Source organism: Primulina tabacum, chromosome 8, assembly GCF_025594145.1.
Source record: "Primulina tabacum isolate GXHZ01 chromosome 8, ASM2559414v2, whole genome shotgun sequence".
In the NCBI taxonomy this organism is placed as follows: Eukaryota; Viridiplantae; Streptophyta; class Magnoliopsida; order Lamiales; family Gesneriaceae; genus Primulina; species Primulina tabacum.
This window is the reverse complement of record NC_134557.1, coordinates 39,939,890-39,948,576: the sequence shown is the minus strand read 5'-3', so window position 1 is coordinate 39,948,576 and position 8,687 is coordinate 39,939,890.

Sequence of the window (8,687 nt, the reverse complement as noted above, 5' to 3'; positions counted from 1 at the left end):
TCTTCAGCCCGACTGTCACTAGTCTGATCAGTTTGGTTCGCTCAGCTTGACACTGTCGATATTCCTTACTTCAGTCCCATAGTACGGCTTAACCCGCTGTCCATTGACCTTGAAGGTTCTCCCATCACTGCACTTTAACTCGATTGCCCCATAAGGAGACACCGTTTCCACAACAAATGGCCCTGACCAACGCGACTTTAGCTTACTAGGGAACAACTTCAGACGAGAGTTGAACAGTAGTACTTGTTGTCCTGGTTTGAGCTCCCTTCGGACAATGATTTTGTCATGCCACTTCTTAGTTTGCTCTTTGTAGATCTTGGCATTCTCATATGCGTCATTTCGGAATTTATCCATCTCGCTCAACTGCAGTTTTCTAACGTCACCAGAAGCTTTCAAATCAAAATTTAATTTCTTTACAGCCCAAAATGCTCTATGCTCCAACTCCAACGGCAGATGACATGCTTTCCCAAACACTAGCCTATAGGGAGACATCCCAATAGGCGTCTTGAATGCAGTCCGATAAGCCCATAACGCATCATCCAACTTCATAGCCCAATCTATCCGGTTGGTGTTGACAGTCTTTTCCAGTATTTGCTTAATTTCCCAGTTGGATACTTCAGCTTGTCCATTCGACTGAGGATGATATGCTAGTGCCACTTTGTGCTTCACATTGTATTTAGCCAAAAGTGAGTTGAAAATTCTATTGCAAAAATGCGTACCTTCGTCACTTATGATGGCTCTCGGTGTTCCAAACCTAGTGAAGATGTTCTTATGCACAAATTTCGCTACAACATGAGAGTCATTAGTATTGGTGGCGATTGCTACCACCCATTTCGACACATAATCAACAGCTAATAAAATATAAGAATTACCAAAAGAAGGGGGAAAGAGTCCCGTGAAATCTATGCCCCAAACATCAAAAAGTTCCCCTTCCAAAACATTTGTCAGTGGTAATTCATGACGCCTAGATATGTTTCCTAACCTCTGGCATCTATCACATGACTTTACTAAGGTATAACTATCCTTAAACAAACTAGGCCAATAAAAATCAGATTGCAATACCTTAGCTGCTGTTCGTGATGCTCCAAAATGTCCACCATATGGTGAAGAATGACACTTCTCCAAAATTTGTTGAGCTTCGATACCCTCCACGCATCTCCTAATCACTTGGTCAGCACACCTCTTATATACAAATAGATCATCCCAATAATAGAACTTGATGTCATGGACGAACTTCTTCTTCTGATGATAGCTCAAATCTGGAGGAAGGGTGCCACAAGACAAAAAATTAGCAATATCAGCAAACCAAGGAAGTATAGAATTTACCTTGAAGAGTTGCTCATCAGGGAATGTTTCTTGTATAGCTCCCTCTTCTTTCTTCTCCTCCAGCTCGAGCCTTGACAAATGATCAGCTACCTGATTTTCACTATCTTTTTTATCCTTGACCTCAAAGTCAAATTCTTGTAATAGCAAAATCCACCTTATCAAGCGTGGTTTTGCATCCTTCTTGGCGAATAGGTAGCGAATAGCTGCATGGTCAGTGAAAACGATTACCTTTGTGCCAATCAAATAAGGTCTGAATTTGTCGAAAGCAAATACTACTGCAAGCATATCCTTCTCGGTTGTAGTGTAATTTTGCTGTGCAGCATCCATCGTGCGGATTGCGTAGTAAATCGCCCTAAACATCTTCTCCCTTCTTTGGCCTAATACAGCACCCACTGCATAATCACTTGCATCACACATTAGCTCAAAGGGTTCCTTCCAGTCCGGCACTATCATAATCGGTGCAGTTACCAATGCCATTTTGATCTTCTCGAATGCCTGCAAACAATCATCATCAAATATAAAAGTCGACTCTTTTTCAAGCAAGTTACACAGAGGTTTAGAAATCTTAGAAAAATCTTTGATAAATCTACGATAAAACTCGGCGTGTCCTAAGAAACTCCTTATCCCTTTGATGTTCTTCGGTGGTGGAAGCTTTTCAATTGCAACCACTTTGGCTCTGTCTACCTCTAATCCCTTTGAAGACACTTTATGTCCAAGAACAATACCCTCTTGGACCATAAAATGACACTTTTCCCAATTAAGAACTAAGTTCTTTTTTTGACATCTCTGCAAAACAAGGGAAAGATTATGTAAACAGTGATCAAACGACGAACCAAATACCGAAAAGTCGTCCATGAAGACTTCCATTATTTCCTCCACCATATCTGCAAAAATGGCCATCATGCACCTCTAGAAAGTGGCAGGTGCATTGCATAACCCAAACGACATTCTCCTAAAAGCAAACGTGCCATAGGGACACGTGAAAGTTGTCTTCTCTTGATCCTCCGGTGCTATAGCAATCTGGTTATAACCTGAATAACCATCTAAAAAACAGTAGTGACAATAACCAGCAAGTCTATCAAGCATTTGATCAATAAAAGGTAATGGAAAATGATCTTTACGTGTGGCATTGTTCAACTTCCTATAATCAATACATACTCGCCATCCAGTCATAGTACGAGTAGATATTAGTTCATCATTTTCATTCTTTACCACAGTCATTCCACCCTTTTTAGGCACTACTTGCACAGGAGATACCCAACTGCTGTCAGAAATAGCATATATAACTCCAGCATTTAACAATTTCAACACTTCATTTTTCACTACCTCTTTCATGGCTCGATTTAGCCTCCTCTGGTGATCTACATAAGGAGTATACGACTCCTCCATCAAAATTTTATGCATGCATATAGTGGGACTAATCCCCTTGATATCAGAAATAGACCAACCAAATTCAGTTTTAAATTTCATCAACACTCAACAATTTCTCTTTTTCAGTACAAGTAAGAAAGGAAGAGATGATTATCGGATATGTCGAATTTTCACCTAAAAATGCATAACAAAGGTGGCTTGGCAGTTCCTTTAATGCAGGAGAAGGTGCTTTTACCTCAATTTTCTCATTTACATTAAACTCTTCAGGCGGTGCATCTTTTCTCCTTTCTTTCTGCAGTGCTTCAAGAGCCACCCGTTGTTCTTTCACTTCCCAATTTTCTTCATTAACAGTTCCAGCAGCACCTATCAAACAGCTCTCCAAGGGATCCTTAGTTCCTGCACAATCAAAGGACATACATGAGTCTAAAACATCAATGCTTTTACAAGTGCTTACCTCATCTGACTCCTTCATGGCGTGATAGATATTAAAAATGACAGCTTCGCCACCAACTCTCAAGGTGAGTTCTCCTTTGTGTACATCTAACAATGCTTTTCCAGTGGCTAAGAAGGGTCGCCCAAAAATCAATGGAGCATCTTGATCTTCTTCCATATCAAGTATTACAAAATCAGCAGGGAAGATAAATTTGTCAACTTTTACCAAAACATCTTCAACAATTCCACGAGGATAGGTGAGTGACCTATCTGCAAGTTGCAAAGTTATAGTGATTGGTTTTACCTCCCCTAGTTTCAAGTCCCTATAAGTAGAAAATGGCATAAGATTAATATTTGCTCCAAGATCACATAAAGCTTTATTAACTTGAGTACCACCAATAATGCAAGGTATAGTAAAACTCCCTGGATCTTTTAGTTTTTGTGGTAGCTTCTTTTGGAGAATGGCGCTACACTCTTCGGTCAACTTCACTATCTCGAAATCTTGCAACTTCCTCTTCTTTGACATCACATCTTTGATGAACTTTGCATAGTTTGGCATTTGCTCTAAAGCATCAGCAAATGGAATATTGATGTGAATCTTCTTGAAAATCTCCAAAAATTTTGCAAATTGATCATCCAATTTCTTCTTTTTGAACCTCTGCGGATATGGAAGAGTTGGCTTAAATACCGGAGGTTGTTCAACTTCAACTTTAGCTTTGGATCCCTCAGTTTCCTCTTTTTCAACTGTCTTCTCCTTGTCCATTCTCTCCTTGGAACTTTGCACCTCTAGTTCTCTTCCACTTCTCAAAGTTACAGCTTTGCATTGCTCCTTTGGATTCACTTCAGTATTACTTGGGAATTGACCTCTATTTTGATCTCTCAATGCATTAGCCAATTGTCCAATCTGTGTCTCCAATGATTTCATTGTGGCACTCATATTTCCCATGTGAGTTTTCATGCCATCAAGACGAGATTCAGTCCTAGCCATCCTTTTACTAGATTCAGCAACAAATGTCCCAACTAGATCCTCAAGTGAAGGTTTTCCTTTCCACTTTGATGTATAGAACCCCGGTGGAGGATTCAACACATTCTTATTATTAGCATATGAAAAATTCTCTAATTTCTCAAACCAGGATGATAATTGTTAAGGGGAGGGTTACCTCGATATCCTCCGTAGCCACCAAAATTCCTATTGTTGATATAATGAGCCTCATCAGGAATGTGTGGTTCTTCAGTAACAACCGATGCATTTTCAACCTCTGTTGTACTAGCTTTATTCATAGCTGCAATTTGAGTTGTTAAAGCTGAAACTTGTGCGGTGAGTGATGTAATAGGATCTATGGCATACATCTCAGCTGGCTTCTTTACTCCTGACCTCTCAGACGGCCACTGATAACTGTTAATGGTCATCTGTTCAAGCAAATTATATGCTTGATCAGGTGATTTTGCAAATATCGTGCCACCAGCTGCTGCATCCACAGTGCCTCTTGTTTGTCCATTCAAACCATTGTAAAACAATTCAATCTGTACCCAATCTTCAAAACCATGGTTTGGACACCTCCTCAACAACTCCTTATACCGTTCCCATGCCTCATATAATTGCTCAAAGTCAGTCTGCCTAAAAGTACTTATCTCAATTTTCAACTGTGCAGACTTCGCAGGTGGAAAATATTTAGCAAGAAACTTGGTTGCTAATTCCTGCCATGTAGTGATACTCCCCAAAGAAAGCGATTGGAGCCATCCTCTTGCTTGGTCCCTAAGAGAAAAAGGAAACAAGCGCAATCGAATTATATCATCAGAAACACCATTTATTTTTAACGTGTCAGTGATTTCAAGGAATGTTCTGAGATGTAGATGAGGATCTGCAGTAGCGGCTCCCCCAAACTGGTTCTGTTGAACCATGTTTATCAATACGGGTTTGAACTCAAAGTTTTTTGCATTAATAGTCCCTCGTGCTATGCCCGAGTAATGAGCATTTATTACCGGCCTAAAATGATCTCTGATAGGTATTGCAGGGGGTGGATTTTCATTATCTCTGTTGTCAGCCATTGCTTGAATCTCTTCTCTTCTTGCCTTTCTTAATCTTCTTGCGGTTCTTTCGATCTCAGGATCAAAGATAAGCAAGTCAAGATTTTGCGATCTTCGCATGCACTGTCAAACAAAGACAAGAAACAAATCAATGTTTAATGTAATACAATAGAAACAGCTCTAAATTAAAATCAGAACTAATTGGTAACAATACTAATATAAATTTATAATAAACACTCCCCGGCAACGGCGCCAAAAACTTGTTGCGTGTTTTCTTAATTGCTTGCAAGTGCACAACATCAAGTTGTAATAAAATGTATTTTCGAGTACAAGTGTCGATCCCACGAGGAGTATGTATATAAATGTATATTAATGCTTGTAATTAAAATAGTCTCGATTTTATTTAGAAAAATCGATTAAAAGATTTGTTTGCAAGAATGACTAAATTGAAAATGGATTTTTAAATAAAATGTAACACCAAACTTTCGCAAATAACAATGGAATAAAAGATCTAGAGGTCCGATTTCACTTAACTATCCACCATGTGTAATTTCTTGTAGCTATGTTATAAAAATCATTCTTATTCATTAGCCAAGAATCCTATAGTTATCTACTCCCTCTCCCGAGTGTTAAATAGATATTGGTTATCTAAAATTTGATTGCAATGTTCCCATCAACAATTTACAAATAAATAATACATCAAGCACTAGATTCTCTATAGGCTTCAATAGCAATATAGGCCCTTCCAAACTCTATAAATATCATTGATGTATTTTTCTCTTTTCTTGTTTATAATTTCCTTTTCCAAGTGATAAATTGTAAACATATAAATCATTCAACTCATGGCCAATAAATTGAAAGCATTAAGATTGGAATAATACAAATGAACAAGATGAAGAACTTAAATAACTTAGTTCATAGGTTCCAACACATGGTTTCTAGTTTTGTTCCATCATTCCTCTAGAAATAAAAATTAGTCATAATAACACAAATAAAATAACAAAACATGGTTCTAAAACAAGACATATCAAATGAAAAATAAAAGAAAGAAGAACTTAAAACAAGATTTTGAAGTGCTGTTTCCGTCCCCGGATTTGTGCAAAAGATTTCTCAAGAACTAGAAGAACTTGAGTCTTCAATCATTTCCAGCAGCCTCCACTCCTTATTTTGATCCCCAATACCCTAGATGATAAGTAAATGATGCCTTTTTATAGTCCAGACAAGTCTCAAATCGTAGCACACCATTTTCATAGACTTTCATGCGCAGCCCACAAAGTTACAGATTTTTCGGACTCTGTTTTTCGAAGACCGCGGGTGCGCTGCTATATAGACCGCGGGTGCGCTGCTGTTTCGGGGAAAACTTTCATTTTAGAACTTCAGTGACCGCGGATGCGGTAGAACAAGGACCGCGGGTGCGGTACAGCTTCGGCAGATTTTCTGAAATTCGATTTTCATTGACCGCGGGTGCGCTCTCTTTGTTACCGCGGGTGCGCTGGAGCTTCGGCAATTTTTATCTTTTGCACTTTCCAATTCAACACTTTACTACTCCAAACTCTCATTCTAAGCTTTCAAACTAAAACAACAAAAACAACAACAAATCACATAAAACTTGCTCAAGAATCACAAAATTCTAAGTTAAAAACAAGCAATAAAAGTACAATAAATTGCACTTATCATCAGTGATTATAATTCAGCGATGTATCGAATAATCTCGCAGATAAAATTTTGTGGACATGAGGTTACAGAATCGGAAATGCTTGAAAAAATATTTTCCACGTTTTACGCATCAAATATAACTTTACAGCAATAATATAGAGTGCGTGGATTTACGAGATATTCTGAACTCATCGCCTGTCTTCTTGTGGCGGAAAAGAACAATGAGCTATTAATGAGAAATTATCAGTCCCGACCAACTGGATCAACAGCATTTCCAGAAGTAAATGCTGTGAGTAAAAATGAATTTAAACCTGGAAACCAAAATCAAATCCAGAGACAAGGTTTTGGTCGAGGTCGAGGTCGTGGTCGTGGACGTGGACGTGGAATTGGTCGTGGTCGTGGTCGAGGCCGTGGTTTTGAAAACAATAGAGATAGTTATTTTTATAACTCATCTCAAAAGGGCGTCACGAACCATCTACAGAAAAGACATCATGAGAACATGAGTGTTAATGAAAATCACTCGAAAAGATTTGAAAGTTCTTGTTTCAGATGCGGCACTCCAGGACATTGGTCTCGTATTTGTCGAGCCCCTGAGCACCTTTGCAAGCTCTATAAAGAATCGATAAAGGGGAAAGAAAAAGAGACCAACTTCACTGAACGAAGTGACCGTTTGAGTGATTCAACTCATTTTGATGCTGCTGATTTTATGAATGATTTCTCTGGAAATGATCAATATGTTGGTGGGATAGAAATGAACAATATTGATGCTACAGATTCTCTCAATGATTTCTTTGAAAATGAACAATATAATGGTAGAATATAAATGTACAATAATTTATTTTTCATGTATTCATATAGTAATGTTTCATTGTACAATTATGATATGTGTTATATTTACATATGTATTGTCAGTAATTTTATTTCATTGCATATTTTTTTTGAAGTTCAAATATGGAAAATGCTATGAGCAAAGCTGAAGTTTGCATACCCGATAGTTGTACAACGCACACTATCCTCCGAGATAAAAGATATTTCTTGGAACTAAAACCAACAAAAAAAACGGTGAATACAATATCAGGTCCTGTAGACTTGATTAAAGGATGTGATAAAGCACAATTTTTGTTACCTAATGGTACAAAATTTTTTATCAATGATGCTTTATATTCACCACAATCGAAAAGAAATTTGTTGAGTTTTAATGATATATATTTCCATGGTTATGATACTCAAACAAAGAATGAAGGGAATGAGAAGTAGATGTGTCTTATCATATATAAATCAGGAAAGAAATATGTGATTGAAAAACTACCAATGCTCCCTACTGGATTGCATTATACACATATAAGTCCCATTGAATCACATGGTAGTTGATAATTCTTCAATATTAACCAATTGGCATGATCGATTAGGACATCCTGGTTCAACAATGATGCGAAGAATTATAGAAAATACACATGGTCATCCGCTGAAAGACCAGAAGATCTTTCAGAATAATAAGTTTCAATGTAAAGCATGTTCTCTTGGAAAACTTATTATAAGACCATCACCAGCCAAAATCCAAACTGAATCACCAATGTTTCTTGAACGTATTCAGGGTGATATTTGTAGACCAATCCATCCACCATGTGGACCATTCAGATACTTTATGATATTGATTGATGCCTCCAGCAGATGGTCACATGTATGTTTATTGTCAACTCGAAATGTTGCATTTGCAAGATTACTTGCTCAAATAATAAAATTGAGGAATCAATTTCCCGATTATACAATCAAAAAAATTAGACTTGATAATGCTGGTGAATTTATTTCCCAAACTTTCAATGATTATTGTATGTCTATGGGAATCATTGTTGAGCATCCTGTTGCTCATGTAC